Genomic DNA, 21,194 nt, shown 5'->3' on the forward strand with positions numbered 1-21,194 from the left:
CAGCCACCGATTGTGCAAATTCCCCCACTTAAAATGATGACAGAGGTCAGTAATTTGCACCAGAGGTACACTTCAACTGTGAGAGACAGAATGTGAAAAAAAAATCCATGAATCCACATGGTAGGATTTGTAAAGAATTTATTCGTAAATCAGGGTGGAAAATAAGTATTTGGTCACCTCAAACAAGGAAAATCTCTGGCTCTCACAGACCTGTAACGTCTTCTGTAAGAAGCTTTTCTGTCCCCCACTCGTTACCTGTATGAATGGCACCTGTTTGAACTCATCATCTGTATAAAAGACACCTGTCCACAGCCTCAAACAGTCAGACTCCAAACTCCGCCATGGCCAAGACCAAAGAGCTTTCGAAGGACACCAGGAAAAGTATTGTAGACCTGCACCAGACTGGGAAGAGTGAATCTACAATAGGCAAGCAGCTTGGTGTGAAAAAATCAACTGTGGGAGCAATCATCAGAAAATGGAAGACATACAAGACCACTGATAATCTCCCTCGATCTGGGGCTCCACGCAAGATCTCATCCCGTGGGGTCAAAATGATCATGAGAACGGTGAGCAAAGATCCCAGAACCACACGGGGGGACCTGGTGAATGACCTGCAGAGAGCTGGGACCAAAGTAACAAAGGTCACCATCAGTAACACACTACAACGGCAGGGAATCAAATCCCGCAGTGCCAGACGTGTTCCGCTGCTGAAGCCAGTGCATGTCCAGGCCCCTCTGAAGTTTGCCAGAGAGCACATGGATGATACAGCAGAGGATTGGGAGAATGTCATGTGGTCAGATGAAACCAAAGTAGAACTTTTTGGTATAAACTCAACTCGTCGTGTTTGGAGGACGAAGAATACTGAGTTGCATCCCAAGAACACCATACCTACTGTGAAGCATGGGGGTGGAAACATCATGCTATGGGGCTGTTTTTCTGCCAAGGGGACAGGACGACTGATCCGTGTTAAGGACAGAATGAATGGGGCCATGTATCGTGAGATTTTGAGCCAAAACCTCCTTCCATCAGTGAGAACTTTGAAGATGAAACGAGGCTGGGTCTTCCAACATGACAATGATCCAAAACACACCGCCCGGGCAACAAAGGAGTGGCTCCGTAAGAAGCATTTGAAGGTCCTGGAGTGGCCTAGCCAGTCTCCAGACCTCAACCCCATAGAAAATCTGTGGCGGGAGTTGAAAGTCCGTGTTGCTCGGCGACAGCCCCAAAACATCACTGCTCTCGAGAAGATCTGCATGGAGGAATGGGCCAAAATACCAGCTACTGTGTGTGAAAACCTGGTAAAGACCTATAGTAAACGTTTGACCTCTGTTATTGCCAACAAAGGTTATGTTACAAAGTATTGAGTTGTATTTTTGTTATTGACCAAATACTTATTTTCCACCCTGATTTACGAATAAATTCTTTATAAATCCTACCATGTGGATTCATGGATTTTTTTTCACATTCTGTCTCTCACAGTTGAAGTGTACCTCTGGTGCAAATTACTGACCTCTGTCATCATTTTAGGTGGGGGAACTTGCACAATCGGTGGCTGACTAAATACTTTTTTGCCCCACTGTATATATATATTGCCACTCAAAGGGCTTTATACAACATGTCCCATTCACCCACTTACCCACAAAAGAGATTTCTATCTAGAATTCACATGGATTCACACTCAGATTATGCACCGAGAGGAACTCAGGGTTCAGTATCTTGCCCAAGAATATTGTGGAATGCAGACTGGAGGAGCCAGGAATCGAAACAACAATATTCCAAGTAGTAGTTCTACCTCTACCTCAGGTCTACCTCCTGACCACAGATATCCCAGTGTCATCCATCAAAATTGTAATTAGTCCAGTTTAGGACCAAAGATCCACAAGTCAAAAGACATTCTTAATTGTTTCCCACAATTATTATAGTATTATACTTTACCAATAATAAAGTATCAGCCTTCAGGTGATCCAAAATGTTGCAGCGAGTGAACTGACAGGGTCTAGAATGACGGAGCATATTTCTCCCATATTGGCTTGTCTTCGTTGGTTCTCTGTTAAATGTAGAATTACATTTAAAATTCTTCTCCTCAAATTCAGGGTCTTGAATAATTATGCCTCATCTTATCTTAAAGACCTCACAGTACCATATCACAGTGGAGTACTTTGCTCTCAGATTGCAGCCTTCTTTTATTAGGATATTTAAAAGTAGAATGTGAGGCAGAGCCGTCAGCTTACAGGCCCCCGGAGCTGGTTCTGTGGAAGCAGATCCCAGTTTGGATTTACTTTTAAGATTAGGCTTAAAACTTTCATTTTTGGTAAAGCTTATAGTTAGGGTTGGATCAGGGAGACCCATGCCTTAGTAATGCTGGAAAAGGCCTAGGCTGCTGGGCGATTTTGCCTGATTTTGACAGAGGTTTCATCCTGTTAAAAGGGAGTTTTTCCTTTCCAACGTCGCCAGGTGGTTGTTCATCAGGGTTGTCTGATTGTAGTGCCATGACCAAACAGTATAAAGCGCCTTGAGGCGATTGTTACTAAGACCCTATATAACTAAAATTGAATTGACTTGAATAAAAAGCAGCAACAACAGACTCACACTGTACTGCACAGAACTGCAATTTCAAGACAAGTCAGTTAAAATACCATGATTACAAACATGTTAAAAACATTTTGGGGATTCAAATTGAACTTCTATCTATTGGTGATCCAATTCCTTGAAGTTCATAGCAGTCAGCTGCTCCAAACTGATAAGTGCAAATTACCATAGTGTTTCTAAAAGGCATCGATTGGTCTTGTCTTCTCCTTCTCTCCTTCCATTGATTGTTGATCTTGCTCTCAGATTACGAGGCCATGCGAGGGCAGGTGATAATACACTACTGTCTGGCTGCAGGCACATCCCTTATGTATGCCTTCTGATCTATGAATTCCTCTGTGTTTGTTGTTAAAAATTCTTTCATAAATACATGTTAATTACATTACGAAGAAATATGGGCTTAATAAAAAATAAATGCAAAGTATATGAACCAAGTATAAATGGGTCATAAATATAAGCTATGCTACGGTGGAATAATTCAACTTTTAGGTGAGCACGCCAGATATTTAAGCTTTCTCAGGGCATGTAGCTTAAACATTTTAAAAGGTTAGAACCTAGTAGGTGACAATTGAATGTTAATATGATGCTAATAGCATATACATTGTCATGTAATTAAGTCTTGCTGGTTGTTTTTATTGACAGAATGAAGGAAGCGACACCCTTGAAGCACAGCACTGAAATTTCTTATTTTAATTAGTGACGGATGTTATAAGAGCACGTCTACCTTTCTCTTCTCTTCCCTTTGCAACTGTGTTTCAAAGGTCATTGCCTAATTTAGTTTTTAATGAACACTTAATTGAAAAAGACTCCGTCTACTTTACAGATGATCTCAGTTAAATATTGCAATGTTCTTAGGTCAGATCTTCCATCGCTCAGGTGGAGACAGTGACTTTGAGAAAAAAGTAATGGCATTAGTTTTGAAAAGTAAGTAATATTTCTCTCTAATACACAAGTGGATAAATCATCACAGGAGGGCAAGACTATATTGAACTGTTTAAACCCATGTAGGAGTTTTAATTTAAGAACGTGTACATTAAAAACTTTAAGTGAGAAGTCACCATGGTGGGAAGAAACAACTTGCAGTGAGCCTTATTAAATTCAACATGCTGTTATACAGAGGATTTCCTGACTGTGTTTGAGTCACAGGCGACAGAATATCTCTTTTTTTATTTCATCATTTAGGATTTTATGGTTTATTCAGCTTATTAGATGGTTCAAATACTCTGATTGTCTCTACTACATAAATTTATTATTATTACAATGATATTTCTCTGCTTTTTGCTCTGAGCTATAGCAGTGCAGCGAGTCTTCCTTGAGTACAACAACTAGATTATGCGGCAACAAAAGTTTTTATGTGGTGCAAGGAGATCATCATAAGAGGTTAGCTGTCAAACTCAATCTGTGTTTGACTAATGGCTCAGTGGTTTCCAACAGTTGGTCCTGACTCTTAATGGAGTTCACTGATGCTGTGAAGGTGAATGATCCCCATGAGCAGCCACTTTGCTTGCCACTTGCGGCTTGTCTATCCCTTGTCCTACAATACCTTTGACCGCATTACAAGGAGCAAAAAAGCACATCTGCCTGCCTCTGACAAGTTTCGAGTTTATCTCTGCATCTTAATGTTGATCTTTAACAGGATGCTCCTCAGTCTCAAGCATTTCGGACCTATATGATAGGACACGATCAAAGCACAAAGGATATATAATAAACATAATGGTTAACTGCTGTGTTGGTTTTCTGCAGACATGTTCAGACCCACTGAACTGTAGGAGTATAGATTGTACCCTCAGCTATACATGGGCCTTGGTAGGTAACATGGTTTATTATGTTGAAAGGCCTTGTCCAAAAGAAATCAGCGCTTGCGGAGCACATTACTAAAATCTATTTGACATTTATAAGAGTTTGTTGGTCCCCTGAGGACTTTGTTGTTTTTCTGTCGTCACACTGCTCTCAGGAAGCACGTAATTCAGAGACACTGAAGTCTGGAGGCTTTTGAGTGGTTCATCCTTTTTTCCATTTGTCTTTGCATAGATTGTCCTCTTTCATAACGGTCAACCAATTATTACAATAATTAAATCACAACGTTTTATAGTTGGGTGTTCCACCTAAAATAACATAAGAAAATCAATACTTTTCATTATATTCCTCAGCCATTTGTGATCTCTCTTTCTGTCTAATGTGGTCTGTAGTGTTATGTTTTATTCGCTGGGCAGATATGTAGGGAAGCAATTAATCTGAATTGTGTGCCATTTTGTCCCTGCTGTTGACCATTTCTTTGGGACTGGATGACGAATTGCCTTGTTTCTTCACATAAACACAGTTCTTGTCTCTGAATTAAGCTAGTAGCCAGAGGAAAGTAGGCGCTCTCCGCCAGGATGTATGGACAGTGGGTTTGTGAAAAATAGTACTTGCTTCAAATATGTGAAGTCAGATCATTGTTTTCCTAAAAAATCTGAGGACTGAAAAATATGGTGCAAAAAAACGAATCATTCTTGTTGATGTTTAAGTTGTGTCATGCAGTTGATGGAGCAATTACTTTTTAACTGCTGCCAGATAGGACATTGAAATTGATTTGATGCAGCCATTTTAAATTTAACTGAAATAGATCTGTAGCCACAGCAGTTTTTTTCAACCTATGCATCTAAATTAAATATGATATAACCTGGCTTAACGCAGAGCAGTCCACAATAATGAGAGCAACATCTTTAGGTTATTCTTTCATCCTTGTATGTGTGTAGGTGCTACAGCTAATCACTCAGCAGCAGTCAAAGACAAGAGATGGGCTATGGAGGCATTATAATATTGTTGTAAAATGTTGTAATTCCAAATCAGAAATGTTGAATCCTCATATATTATACCACGGTGCCCTGCAATTAAGACTTGGTTAAGGTAATATATACTTTGTGTCTGACGACATATCTCCTAACCAGATTGTTTTTATGTTCAAGCATTTCACTCATTTCAGACTTGTTTGTCTTTAATTAGCTTTACAAGCTATTATTTCTTGTTACTGAGATGGTATTACCCATTTTAAATTATTTAATGCTTGAATTAACAGAATTATGAGGGTGTTTGATCAACAGTGACAAGTGCAAAACAGCTTTGTCAAAGTCAGATTTTCAAATTATGTGCATCTTTTATTTTTGATCTCTTCACATACGCAAATTATGCCCAAATTGAATTCATTCTTTTATTATCACTCTTATGGTATTTGTATCAATATTCCTTTAGACTAAATACAGTACTTCACAAATCAAGCAATAGCTCCATCCAGTTATAAACATAAGCATTAATCCTATTCTGAAAATTTTCTACATGCAACTCGACTTTAAATGCATTTTATGTTCATTTTGAAAGTGAAAGTAGATCTAGCTTAGTCAAGATTACTTATTTAACGGTCTTGTAGTTTGTCAGAAAGTTTTGGTTTTAGATAATGGTTTTGGTTTTATGGACTAAAATATCATGCTGAGTTCTTCTGTTTTTGTTCCATTATGCCAATAATTCAGTTTTTCATGTTGCACCTTACTTCATGCTAGATTAGTAGGGCTACGACACCATGAGTGCAGTGGGTTGCTGGGTTGGTAATGACCCCTTTTGTCAGCATGAATAGCAGTCGTTGTTGTAAAAACATAAACGTTAGATGTCTCATATATGCACTTCATTTCATTTAAAAATAATTTTAATCAAATCATATAGATATAGTTTTTCCATGTATCAAGACAAATTTACTTATTTCAAATAGTTTTGAGATAAAATCACCAAAGATGTAGCTTCATCTGAGAAAAATTGTCAAGAAAATAAAAGCACATTTTCCTACAAGTGTTTGATTTACAGTAGACACGCTTTTTTAGTTACACCTTGCTAGCAAAGGGTTGGACCCCCTTTTGCTTTCAGGACTGGCTTAATTCTTTGTTGCACAAAGCGCCTTTCCAGCATCTTGTTGCATTCAACAAGGTGCTGGAAACATTCCTCTGAGACTTGACATGGAGCTTCACGTAGTTGCTGCAGACTTCTTGTTTGCACATCCCCGATGGCGATCTCCTGTTGTGCCAAATCTCAAAGTTGCTCTATTGGATTGAAAGCTGGTGACTGTGAAGGCCGTTTGAATACAGTGAACTGACTGTCACCTTCAACAAACAAATTGATTGAGTTGTTATCCTGCTGGATAAACATCATTTATTTCTAGCATGTATTGAAGTATTTTTTGAAGTATTTTGCAATTCTGTTCTCACTTATCAATAAACATAGTTTAGGATTGAACTAAGAATTCAGTTCAGAAATTTCTGACAAAACAATAAATCAACAAAAAACAAAACAACAACAACCACAAAACTGACTGGTCCTGGACAACTCTGCCCCTAACACAGCAATTATCCCAATATTAATTCAACATTTACTTAACTCAGCTTTTACTGTACCTTAATATTAGGTCCAGGAAGTATAGTTGCTAGCTTGGTTTGTTAGCCCCCTGGAAAGCTAATGATAGGAAATAAAATTTTACAACACAAATCATACAAACTATAATACCAGCGCTAGTACAACATTTGGACAATAATCTAACAAAGTATTTAGGCAATAGAACAAAAGACGCATGTTAAGGTTTTCATGAACTGACAACATGCTGGATGTGTTAACATCAGTTAAACTATACCACTATAAGTTACCACTAGCAACAAAATGCCCAACTGAACCAAGCTGTTGGTGTCAGAAGAGCCGTGGGAGCTGTTTTTTAATCCTTAAAATTCTTGAGGGGTGACATGATGACAGCAAAGCTTTGGTGGGCTTATAGATAAACCAACAGTGGTCACAGCATATCAAGAAAAAGGAGATCAGAGGCTTTGCCCAAGGGGAAAAAATAAGAAAAAAAACATTGCCAGGTGTAGTAAGTTTACAAATTACAAAACATTGTTTAATATATTTTATTTTAGAGTATCCTGCAAATACTAATGTTGACTTCCATTTTTTATTCAAGATCAAATATTTTTAAAGATATAAAATGTTATCATTCTCTGTTTGTCTACTCACTGAATGGGAACATAAAGAAGCCAAGGAGTCACAAATTTTGTGTTTCTGCTGACTATAAAAGCCTCCCGCAGTCAGCAATCTGTCATGTAAGCAGCCACCCATCATGCTCTTCACCTCTCACACTCTGGGAAACAGTATGGGCTAAAAGTGAAGCCCATGGCTGCCTCCACCCCTTCCTTTATATTCAGAAAAATGGTGCACTGTGCCCACTGAGCTGATGAATGAAAACCTAAACATAGAAATTCCTAAGGGCCTTAAAATTGATATTCCTGTCCATCTTATTAATAGGAATCGTGTTATAAATGATTCGTTGTTATCTTGGAGGTATATCTTTGCACCAGTGTTAATCAAATTTAATTAGTGCACGTTAACAATTATTTTTAGTGTCAGTTAGTCAGAAACATGTAATCTTAAAAGAACTAAATATTTAAGGTATGCGCTTTTATAAACCATCACCTACCACCACAAACACACCTAAGATGATTGTTTGGGACGCCTCTTCAACTGCTTATTAAATGTACTGATTCCTGTATAGCACCTTTTTACTCTCCTTTACACAAAGCACTTTATACAACACACCCCATTTGCCCAAGCACTTTCTTATGTTTTTCAGTGCTTTCTAACTAACATTCACACGCCGATGGATGGAGAGCAACTTGGGATATTTGGCATGCAGACTGAGGGAGCCAGGGATCGAACCACCAATCTTCCGATCAGCAGAACTACCTGACTAGAGCTTAACAAAATATCTAGTCATCCAATCACATGGTAGCAACTCAATGCATTTAGGCATGTAGACTTCTACAACAACCTGCTGTAGTTCAAACCAGGTATCAAAATGAGTAACTGGGTTTGATAGTGGCATATTTGGTGTTCATAGATGGGGTGGTCTGAAAATGGTGATCTTGTGGGATTTTCCTTCACAATTATTTCTACGATTTACAGACAACGGTCCGAAAAAGAAAAAATATCAAGTGAGCTGCTAGAGCTCAGAGGAGAACAGCCAGGCTACTTCAAGATGATAGGGAGACAAAACTAACTCAAATAACCAATTTTAAGAAAGGTATGCAGAAGAGCATCGCTGAGTGCATAACATATTGAACCTTGAAACAGAAGACCAGACGGAGTTCCACTCCTGTCAGCTAGGAACATTGTTGGACAATGGACTCGGGAAAACAATGTCCGTTTTGATGAGCCCAAATTTTGCTGAAATTTTAGGGTCAGAATTTGACATAAACCATATGAAAGCAAGGATCCATTCTGGCTTATATCAGTAGTTCAGGCTGTTGTTGAACGGTGTAATGGTGTGCAGAATATTTTTTGGAATGCTTTAAGCCCCTCATTTAAATAACCCAACCTGCCTGAAATCATGTCCTTCCCTTTGTGTGCACAGTCTATCAGTCTTTTGGTGGCTGCTTCCAGCAGTTTAATGCGCCATATCACAAAGCTTAGATCATTTCAAACTGGTTGCTTGAACATGCAGTGAGTTCACTGTACAAAAATCATCTCCATAGTCACCAGATCTGAGTCAGATAAAGCACCTTTGGGATGTGGTGGAACATGAAATTCTCATCATGGATGTGCAGCCAACAAATCTATCTGATGCTATCATGTCAGTATGGACTGAAATCGCAGAGAAATGTTTCCAACATTCCTTCAGTTTCCTTGTTGAAATTCTGTGTTTAATCAATGTCAAGAATAATAATGAAGCAGTTCTGAAGGTAAAAGGGGGGTCCAACCGAGTAATAGCAAAGTATACCTAATAAAGTGGCTGTGAGAGTATATACTTTTCTACACATGAATAATTATAAATATTTAAAATATGTATATTGCTTTTTTTCTATTTCCAATTATGGACTTGAAGACTGAAGGCTCTGAACATTTACCATTTCAGTCTTTTTAACAGTTTCTATCTCAGTTAGCTGTCTTTGCATTACCAATGCAACCTGATACTTAAGAAATTGCAAATGACAGAACTTAGAGAGAATGTACGTTAAAAACTCAATGTGACATCATTTTATAATATTAATATCATTATTTCCTGCCTGTCAAATTCTATTTGCACAGCTATCTCATATCAAATTGGCTTTTGTAAGCATGCATGCGTGCGATCATTCATCTGTGTACACTTATGTTTATGTGTAAATTCGTGTGTCTTGTGTGTCATGCAAAGGCCAATTCTTTAATGTGTTTGCCTGCCTTCTGGCTCACTGTTAAACCCCTGCATTGCAGCACTGCCAGTGGGATTTCAGCAGGCACGGCCCTTCTCTCTCTCTCACTCGCTCTCTCTCTCGCTTACCCGCCATCCTCACAATAGAGAGATTAAATTTGGGCCAGATCCCTCCTGCGTGGAAAGCTCCTTGCTCACACATGCACATCTTCCAGTGTTCATATGCTATGCTTCAGAGACCCAGGGCAGCTGAGAGCCCCCAAAAGTCTCCTGTAGCAACCGTCATGGAGAGCCACGTGTCTTGGAGACAGACAGAGAGAGTAAGAGACTGAGAGAGAAAAAGAAAACATGGGATCCTTCGGGGCTGAGCAATTCAAGTGCTGTCTGAAAAGCTGCACAGTAATCTCGATAAAGAATGGGAAGGCTCTGTAGTTTCATACTGTTTGACTTTTCCAGTTGTCGCTGGACTACATGGTGATCCTTACCAAACAGAGATCATCCAGGGAAAAAGACTAATCAAAGGATTCTTTGTGTTAGACATCAGTGAGATTTGATCAACGTGATTTGGAAATTTTGCAACTATTTTGATGCTGGGTGTATGAAATATTAACGCAAGTAAAATTTTGTCTTAATGTAATAGCCGATTGGTCATCCTGCCCCTGAAATTTTGCAGTGTTATCATATGTTTTGAAGTATTTTAGTAAGCACTGCAGCAAGCTAATGTGGTTGGAGACCACAGCACAAACACAGTTATTGCAACTGTGTGAAATGAACTTGGAACTGCATTACCTTTGAAATGGTTTGTTTGAAATGGTTGCTTTAAAGATGGGGACCAGACCTTTGACTGCTTGCTGTTAGTTGCCATCTTCAAAGTGACTTTTGTCCATGGACGTGGTGGTAAAGTCTGTTATCAGTTTGCGACTGATTGGGGGGAAGTTGGTAATAATACGTTGGTTGTTGTCAACATAGATGTTCACACTGAACAGAAATTCTCATTAATTACTGCCAATCAATTAAACTACTAATATCAGTTTGAAGTACAGTCAGAACCTCATAATTTGAAACAGAAATTCCTCCACAAATAGCGACATAGTTACTGTAAGTCATAATTTAACAGCAAAAATGACATTTTGACTTCCTGACTTACTTATGTACAGGAATATATCCAGAATACAAGTTGGCAACCAGCTGAGTTGAGACACGCGTTGCAGCTGAGTTGCAGCGATCAACGAAGAATGCTTGCAATGTGCTGGCAACCTGTCTGTGTTTAGAATTATTTGCAAACCTTTATTGATTGGACTGAGTGGGATTGCAGTGTGAGTCAGACTTCAATTGTTTGGAGACACCAGGCGGCCTGTGCAATCACCTTGCAACTGAATTATTGTATTTTGTGTATCTTGCATGTCACATCTAGCAATTAGTCAACTGTAACTCAAGTTCATGTGCTACAAAAATAACAGTTGATGATGTATATTCTGTGCCATGTTGTAGTGTGATAAACAAACGGATTGCAATTACCTAGGTATCTGTACTATAGTTGACCTTTGTCAGTTTGGGTCGTCATGTTCATTTTGATAGGAGTCCACTGCCAGTATGGTTCACTGATGTGGGCTTATATGGGAAGCAAAAAAACCCCAAGTCATTATCAAATTCAGTTATTTTTCCTCTGCGTAGTTTGGTCCCTTGAGGGCATAAATAGGTGAGGAAGGATCCAATTATTTTCACCACGAGGCAATTCCCTTTAACATGATTGTATCTGTGATTCTGCACATCAGGGTCTGTCTCTCTTGTCAGGTAGCTAATTTATGATGTAGAGTGAGATTTTACTTTCTATTTGTCCTTACAGGGTAAAATCTATTTTTGAGATTTATTTCTGAGATTCTTTTGGATTATGGTATTATATAAGCATGCAGTACAAAAAAACAACTTCTCTGTTAAGGTTTAAGGTTGAGATCCAGTTAGATTGAATGTTTTTGTTTTTTGTTTTTCATTCTGCATTTCTGTCACATTTCTGTCATTTGACCTGTCTTTTTAGGGTACAAAAAAATGCCGCTTGTTTTCTTGGACTCTAGCTGCAGCGTGAAGCAGTGTCGAAGCACTGCTTTTCTCCTTACTGTCACCAGTGCCCCTCAGCTAGCTGCAAACAGCTCACTTTGACACTTTCACAGTGTTTCTATGAGGACTGCGGGTATTTCTCTGTGCTGAAAGATAAAAAAGTCTGTATTCTTCCATGTACCTTGAAGTTATTCCTTTGTGTAGTCCTGATATTTTTCATCAGCCATCTTGTTGTCTACATCTGCCTTGGGTGTGTTCACATTAAAAACAAAAAAACAACACCATAAAACACCAGCATAAGAAAAAAATCTCTTTCAGTACTGTAGCTGTGTTAGATTTTCTTGTCTCAGCAGGTCCAAAGGATGAATTGATCTCAGTGGCGATCTTGAGAGTTTTACTGTTTAGAAAAGTCAAATGAATGTATAACATACATGAAATTCACAGAATAAAATTGGATTTGGTGATGGCAGGTTTAAATTGTATGGATTGTTCTCCTTCACTGAAGTGCACAAAATGAAGTTGGTTATCTCTCCCTGTGGATGTCTTTCATGATACAATTACAATAAAGCAATTAAGTCCACTGAGTCATGAAATTGATTGTTTTGCCAAAACAGAAGAAGGAAATTGGGCCCCAAATAAAATATCCTCTGAGGTTTAAGCATAAAGATGGAATTTGACTGATTGTAGAAGTTCATCATTGCTCTTGTCAGCAAAGTTTGATTTGCAAGATCACTAAAGAACAGATGATCTTAGAGCTGCATCGTAATGGGGGAACATTTATTCGGCTTTCTTTGACAAGTGAATTGATGTGACTTTCATGTCTATATGCTAAATATAAATGCACGTAGATACTAAGCTTAGCTTAGCATTTGATCTGCATTTTTTGGTGCAGATTTACAAAAAAAGGAAGAAGAAAATTAAGTGTGATAAACAGCTTTAGAAATGTTTTTGGAGGTTTTTGTCAGCTTATATGAAGTCAACCAATTCTGGGTGTGCAGAGAGTAAAGAACTAAAACTGTTATTGATTTTGTCAGCTTACTCTTGGCCAGAAAAGTAATAAGTGAAATTCCCAAATTATCAATAACACCTGTAGCCTTTGACTATTTTTAAAGTAAGGAAATGTCAGACATTTCCTGTTTTCGACACTGATGGTACCAAAGGTGATTTTCTTCACAAAATTCAGCAAACAATGCACTCCACAAATGGGAGACATGTTGCCTGTGTTAAAATCTGTTATTTGTCTAACCCAGCTCTAAGAGTCGTGGTGAACAACTGTCTTGTTTTTGACAAGAAATCTGATTTGATATGCTTAAAGGTAAATGCTTTTTTATAGTAAACCACACCTTAGAGATGTTGTGGCACATAGGTTTGGAGACAAACTAAGCAACGATTTCTGTGTTGTGAAATCAAAGCTCTGTTGACTTAGGTCATTACAGTGACATTACGGTAATGAAAATGAATTAATTCAATAACTGCTGAGCAGTAGTGTGCAACGGATAGCTGTCAGGGATAATTCATTCATTCTGCCATTTTGGGGATCAAAACAGGATTTATCAACTTGTTTGTGTGAAAAAAAGGCAGGCAGCTATCAGTATTTATTGGCACAAAATGATGATGATTTGCTGGAGTAAGATTTTGTAATGTGCACTAGTAATATGTGCTCACCCAGTGGGATTTAATGTCATATATTATCTTGAAATGCTTTCAAATCACCCAAAAGACGAATAAAGTTTTTCATCAACCTTAAATTTGCCAAGTTTGAATTTTTGTTAAACTACTAAACAAGGCAGCACGGTGGCACGATGGTTAGCACTGTTGCCGCACAGCAAGAAGGTCCTGAGTTCAATTCCACCATCAGGCCGGGGTCTTTCTATGTGGAGTTTGCATGTTCTCCCCGTGTTTGCTTGGGTTCCCTCTGGGTACTCCGGCTTCCTCCCACCGTCCAAAGACATGCAACTTGTGAGGATAGGTTAATTGGATAATCCAAATTGCCACTAGGTGTGAATGAGTGCGATTCGAAAGTGAATGCGAATGGTTGTCTGTCCCTGTGTGTTAGCCCTGCGACACACTGGCGACCTGTCCAGGGTGTACCCCGCCTCTCGCCCTATAACAGCTGGGATAGGCTCCAGTGCCCCCCGCGACCCTGAAAAAGGATAAGCGGAAGTGAATGGATGGATGGATGGATGGACTACTAAACAAGAGCATTTCCTCATAGATTGTTCTTTTACTCCAAGGATAAAAATGCCATTTTCTTTCTCTTACAGGATTTACATCTGACAACACTCTCACTGTGATTACTTCCAGATATACCTTTCAAGATTCAAGCTTTTGGCTGTAAGTATAAGACAAGCAAAGGCATACTATGTATTTGACTACATTAGTTGGGGGTGAGCTGGAAAGTTCACAGAGGGATAAAGAGAGAAGGGAGTGAGGGGGAGGAGAAGCTTCTCCACTTCAGCAGAGCGGTCCAGAATCATTGCTGTGACCGTTCTTTTTAAGCAGAGACAGATCACTGCACATTGTTACATGATTCCATCCTCTGCAGCTCCACTTTCAGAAATATCATTCATTCTCCTAGTCATTTCAGAAATCCAGCTAGCCTCTGTGCCCTTACTGTCCACTGAAAGCACGGCCTACATGGCAGGCTGTCTATGGCTGGATGCTCTCTGAAACTGTCTGGTAATATAACATTCTCAAGAGCTTTGGGGTGAAACAGTAGTTGACCCGAAAGAAAAGTCCTGTTGAATTTTATTATTTGAGAGATAGAAAATAACTCTTTCTGAAGAACGGCTGCGTTTGTCTCACACCAAATTTCTTTTCGGTAGAATGTTTGAGCTACACAGCAAGTCCAAAAAAAATTAAATCACCGCTGCATTATGAAATATGTCAATCGAATTTTAGCCCTGTGTGATCACATGTTTTGGACTGCATTAGATGTCAGCATGAAAAGTGAGTCGGGCTTTCCCCGCTCTACCATCTGTTCTTAGAAAATCTTTGCATGTGCCAGGGAGGAGGGAGCCCACTGCAGTATGTAGTGAGCGGGAAAGGCGTGGTTCGCATGACGGCGCAGCCCACTGTGAGCAAATATGATTTACTGTAGGATTTGCCCGTCTCCAGTATACCCTGCACACTCCAGCACTCAGCTGATTAATCAGAATCATTTCCATGAGTGATGGAAGCTCCAGCCTTGCAGGGGCTACAGACAGCTAATAAACCCCAGCGGGTAACAGCCACGCCTTGAAAGATGCTTACTTGCTTCTGCCTCTATACTGGCTCTATCCATCTGCCGTCATTCAGCCCTCACTGCCCTGTGTCAGCCTCATTGTTATTAATATTGATCAGCTCATCTGTTGAATGAGAATTCATACCCCGGGGACCAGTGGCGCACAATTAGTTAGTAAGAGCTGGGGATCAGCTTCAGGATTGAATGTGGCACCATAGGCGAATAACAAAGATTGATGCCATTATTTAAATGCTGATCGCCTGGTTTGTAAACTGTAAAAAACCTTCAAGTTCATGTGGTAATTCTGTGAGAAGAACATGTGAGAGAACATGTAAATGAAAGCACCAGTAAGTTCTAAAAAATGGGATAAAAGATGTTTTGATGAAATAGTAATAAAATAGTTGTCAGTTGTGATCAGTGGTCGATATGAAATTCATTATAACTTATATTGCCTTTTAACGGTGTATATATGCGAAGATTAACTTTGATCAGTTTGATTTTCAGATTGTTTGTGTTTTACTTAAAGCTGCCAAATCATTATAATAATAATAGATATGATAAGTATATGTACTCACTTGTGGAGTTGTTAAAGACCCATTTTTTAAAACAAACATTACCAAAATATGTCCTTTAGTCCTAAATTATGTTTTTCCCCCTTACAGTACCCCTTTAATCTTTGATCATTTCACCTGCTTCTTCTTAACAGCAGCGTGGAAGCACACATGTATCTATATGGCTCTAGCAGTGAGGTTTCCCTCATTGTGTCGGATCTAAAATGAGCCAACACAATGAAACACAAAGTGTTGCATTGTTGCTCTCATCTCACATCTGCAGCACCGCATGTCAGCAAAGATACAGAACCCCCAGTTTAAATCCTTGACTGCTAGCCACAGCATGAAATATTTACCACAAGAACATGAAGGCAGCAGTCACTAAAAAGATTTGGAGACAGGGCAACAGCGACAACACTGAACCGCTTTATGCAAGCTACATGCATAAATGCAAAGATTACGCTTAATAAAATAAATATGAGATGATGTCATGTGTTTTTGCACATTTGCTGTATGTGCTGTGTCAGGACCTATAATTGTTGCCTGGAAATGTTTCCTTTTTCTACTCACATACACAGAAAATAAGCTTCGTGGTTTCTTTCTCCTTATGTGCTTTTTATTTTGCCCTTCCCTTTCGATGTTCTATTTTAGTACTTAAAGAGAAAAGCAATACACAAAAGCACACACAGAAACACACTCCTAATCCAGTAAATACACGTACAAATAGGGAATCCACATGAAAAATAAAAAATCTACTGGACCTGGCCAAGGGTGTAATGATGTGCTCACTTTGGATAAGCTGCTATTGACGTAGCTGCTGCAGAAAAAATCATTTTGAGACAGTGACACACACAATTATTAGTTATATTAGGGAGCTTTTGTAGCATTTTTCTTTTAGCATTTGTTTTCACACTTTCTATTTCTTTCATTTTTTTTATTTGTACTTGGATTGTTGTGAATGTTTGTAGCGGAGTCACTGCAAGATTCTGGTTTCCTCCTGAATGTAGTCACATTTTTGGAGCTACGTGAGTTTAATATTGCACAGAAAAGCACATGGTGCTACATGTGATTTTGTAGAGAAGGCTGGGTAGTGCATTTTAATGGCTGCCTATAGTTATTGACTGAGCAGCTCCTAATACATGACTGTGAGCTCTGTGCAGTTAGTCTTCACAACACGCAGCCCTTATTAAATATGGATTCTAAGTTGCACTGAACCTCTCTGGAGACTTGGCCTGCTTAGTTCAAAGTAAGGTCTGTTAGAGTTTTTTTTAATACTTATTACTCAATGAAATTATGCAGATGATTACTAGATTATTATTGTATTGAGAATCTGCTGCTGCAGCAATAGTCGGGAGCAAACAAATTATGATGAGAGCGTTGATACATTTGCCACTAAAAACCCTTCTGTGTTTCACATTTCAATGAAGAGAAGCCATTTTTGCTTACTACGGGTGAATCCAGCATGCTATGAATCTTCAGCATATCATTATGCTGTTTGCACTCTTCAGATACCGATTCAGACTAGGGCACAAGGCTATGAAATATCTCTTATAATGTGAAAAAGATAGATCGACGATGATGGCAGGATATTGTCACATTTGTTAATTTGCAGAGCTGGTCTGTAAATTAGCAGACAGGAAGGCTGTCATTTTACTTTCACCCTACGGAAAACTAGAGGGAGGGATTGTGTCTCTGTGATTTTTAAGAACGTATTTCAGTTTTTGTTGTTGTTGTTGTTGACAGAAGACCAGAAGACACAGATAAAGCCAAAACCAACAATAAAAAGATCATGATAGCAAGTGCTTTGTCTAGCCAAGGTCTGGTACAGCTTATTCCTCAGCTTTCACTTCCTTACTAATTAAACACACACAGACACAGACATAAACACACGCATGCATATTAGTGAGTCACACTCTTGGATTGATGATTGAGCACTGTAGTCATTTTGAATCAATTCCTTAATTACCCTCCTGCTGCTCTAACAACTCACTAATACCAATTGTGTATCAGTGTACAGCTGAACAAAGATGCAAAAACATTTTTTTGAGTTTGCTGTAAACCATAAAATCAGCTGGTTAGTAAATTAGCCTTTAAAAATAAAACTCAAATTGTACATTTGCTAGCTGTTTTTAAAGATCCACCCATTCATCCATCCATCCATCCAACTGTAATATCGCACCTGTTGTAAGGCAAAAGGTCTGCCAGGCCTAAAGCAGAGAGACTCGCGGCCATTCACACCTAGAATTTGAAAAGAAGCCGATAGGAAACCATGAAAGTGCAGGCTGGACATGCAAATTCCACAAAGAAATGCCCCATCTGGCACTTTGGGATCAAACCCTGTTGCTGTGAAGCGACAGTGCTAACCACTGAACCACTGTCATTAACGGTATTAGTAAAATTTGTTATTAAAGAAACTATTAAAGGGGTGGCTGTGGTTTAGGAGATAAAGCAGGTTGTCCATCAATTGGAAGGGGAAGGTGAGGATATATGGAGCGGACAAAGATGTACAGAGCCCTCTACTCATTTTTCTTTATGTGAACTTTATTGGAATACCATTACCTTCCCTTTAATTACCAAATCACTTCTAATTCAAAAACAGCGAGTATCTATTACGGCCTCGACCCAGCACTGAGAAATGGCAATGTCACAGAAAGGGAGCAAATTGCAATCCTCCCTTCCAGATGTATGTTTTGAAATTGCAGCAACCCACCCTCCTCTCTATCCCTACCCCTTCCCTTTTTAGTGATTGAGACTTTATTGATTTTTGGTTCCAGCGCTCATTGCAGGCCAATAAGGTGGATGATTCACTTAGGGGAGGATGATAATTCCCAGTGACACACAGCAGTGCCCCAAGGGCTCCAAACTGTCTGGTTGACCACTGGCGTCAAGTGAAAGTGTGCATTACATCTTCTCATTAATCCAATAAAACGCCCACTGTAAGGGGAAAAAAAGCTGTGGATTTCGACGGTTTTGCAATATTTACACAAAGAATTATACAGATAAGATTCTATTTATCAAGCTTCACAGCTTACAGTATGTAAAGCATGGTGGAAAGGTTTTTAACGTTATATATCTATATATTTATATAAGGTTTAGGTTGGTATGAATATCTAGAATAAATCTTTTATTATGACAGTAGCAGGGGTGTTAGTCAAAGAACATAAACAAGATAAATGAAAAGAGAGCCAAAGCAGCAAACTACTGCTGAGGTAAGCAGGCATCTTAGTGTGTGCATATTATTGGATAGTGGTGTCTTCTGTAATATATCATTTTTTTCCTCTGTCCTCTTTTCATTTCCCCGTTTTTTTTTTGTTGTTGTTTTTTTCAAACACTTGCAGCCTTGTTAGCTGAGGGATACATCCGAAACCAATTGAGTCCTTCAGCAGCAGTGGTTTTTGGAATAAGGATATGGATGCCGGTCAAACTGTAGAGCATCTGGCTGCTTTTGGATTGCCCTTATGCATCGGTGCACAGATTGCTGCATACAGCACCTTGTGAGCAGCATCACAAATCAGCTGTCCGAGCAGCGAGTTCTGGAACGGAGAGAGAGATTGAAGATGGAGAGAAAGCGAGGGGAAGGGAGAGCTGAAAGAAGGGGAGGGGGTTCCATTCAGTGAAAGAAAGAGTGAAGAGAGGGAGAGGAGGAGGGGATTGAGAGAAACAGAGGTGGGGGTAGTCACAGCTAGAATGACTGAGAGAGCGTGTGTGTGTATATAGGAGAACAAGTATTGCTGCAGTGGAAACAGTGCGAAGAGGACTGCAGTTTCTGGTGCTGATGGGAAAGCAGTCGAGGGACATTATTAAGGCACTGTAGTATTAATCCTAAGTGCCTATTTGGTGAATGGGTTTGCCTGTTGTGGAGAACAGGATTACGGAATTACGGTAGTGCTAGGTAAGGATGTATTTTAAAGTCTCTTCTCAGCTCTGCTTGAACACTTCCTTCGTGGAATCTGGAATAGAGTTACGGGCTGATGGTTGCTGCTGTATTGGAGGATTTTTACCTGCAGCGTCCAACTTCAGGATTTCTTTTTTCGTTCCTTATACAATAACGCAGGTGCTGTGTGCATGTTACCGATGCATGTGTTCCCAACTTTACTCCGAGACGATTCCTTGTAAAAGAAATACAGACCGTTCCTGGGCCCTTATCTGCCCCGGGATCTAGCCACAGGACCTTGAGTTCACGAAATTAATCATTTCAAATCAGGTAGTGTTACGTAAATTTTTTTTGGAAGGGGAGTGTAGCTTTGGCTCTGTATATTATTCTCATTGATCACGGCTCATTTAGCTTGCCTGGTGGATGTTGTACCTCTTTCCTGGAGAGTGTCCAGGAGGCTGCCCTGCTGACAGATGCTGTGCTTGCCCCTTTAGCTACACCGGTTTCTCTCATAACCTCCCTAAATACTAAGAAACAGGCAAGTGGAGCCAGAAAAAGCACACTACACACACACACACACACACACACACACACAAACCCCAGGTCTGTCCACAATGTAACAAAACAGACACAAGCTCCACTACTCTTTATTTTTTTAGACTGAGCAGTTAGACACAAAAAGAGACTGACAGTTGTGCTGAGGAGTATAGAGGGAGGGGTGGGGATTTCATAAAGTGCTGCAGGATGCTCTTTTTTTTTCTGCTGCCTCTCATGGGACATATAGCATAGGCAGCACTGAGGTGACAGTACCAAGGACGAAACCTATAATGAGCTGCGTGTACTTCTTAATTCCTAATGCTGACTCTTGCAATTCTGAGCCTATCATTATCACAGCAGAGTTATCATTAAATTCCATTTAATTAAAATTCTATTTAACAAATAGACTAAAAATAGCTAGGGTGTTATTTTGCAGTGTTTTTGAAAGCCAGGAGTTTTGATCCTGCTTTGAAAGCAAATTACAAATACAACACAATTTTTACATCATGCACAAAGAGAATTGTTAATTGTCAATTCATTATTTATTCTTCCGCCTTGTTCTGAATAACATACTGGGATTTAAACTAGGTCTATTTCTCCCCTAGTATCTGGTGTCACAATGATCAAAGTCAGTCAATGGCTTGCATTTGAAATGGTCACATGATCATTCGATTCTAAGAAGTCGAGTAGACAAGTACACTGTAGAATGTCAGGGATCATATTATATGTTCATGCAGAACTGTAGGTACTCTATCTGTGTATTTACATGTCCAATATGCAGAGTGCAGAGTATTCAAGAGGCTATGTGATACTGAGCATGCTCTGATGATTCTTTTTTTTTTGTCAAGCTCTAAAACATTCAGGCAGGCTCATTAAGTTCAAACCTCAGGCAGCCGCTCCCAGTGGCTCTCGCACTAAGAAATACTCTCAGAGTCTCTCATACATAACTAGAAAAATGAGAGGAAGCTTTGAAGTTCACCAATCTTATTTCTTTTTTTCTCTTGGCTCCCACCAAGAAGGCAGCTGGTGCCCGAATGCTGGAACTGCTTAAAGAGGAACACAAAGAAAAGAGGCTTATTCTAACTGTGCAGCCTGTATCCTGTGTTACAGTATAGTGCTAGAGTGGGTGTGCCCTCTTGCACCCATATTACTGTTGTTTTCCAACTTACCATA

General features: G+C 39.4%; 1 protein-coding gene across 6 annotated transcripts in view; it reads left to right on the forward strand.

The window, feature by feature from the left end:
• Window positions 1–21,194, forward strand: part of LOC309696293 (synaptotagmin-2-like) — a 64,887-nt gene that overhangs the window by 17,393 nt on the left and 26,300 nt on the right. For 5 of the 6 annotated variants that reach the window (XM_082517460.1, XM_082517457.1, XM_082517462.1 and 2 more), the window contains one exon: window positions 14,101–14,170. The gene's annotated coding sequence lies outside the window, so the exon portion shown is untranslated. Of the gene's footprint in view, window positions 1–14,100; window positions 14,171–19,304; window positions 19,503–21,194 lie in introns of those variants that run through there. The other variant, XM_082517461.1, reaches the window with a different exon arrangement.

The sequence above is a fragment of the Aulonocara stuartgranti genome (assembly GCF_965226115.1).
Source record: "Aulonocara stuartgranti genome assembly, chromosome: 20".
Taxonomy (NCBI): Eukaryota; Metazoa; Chordata; class Actinopteri; order Cichliformes; family Cichlidae; genus Aulonocara; species Aulonocara stuartgranti.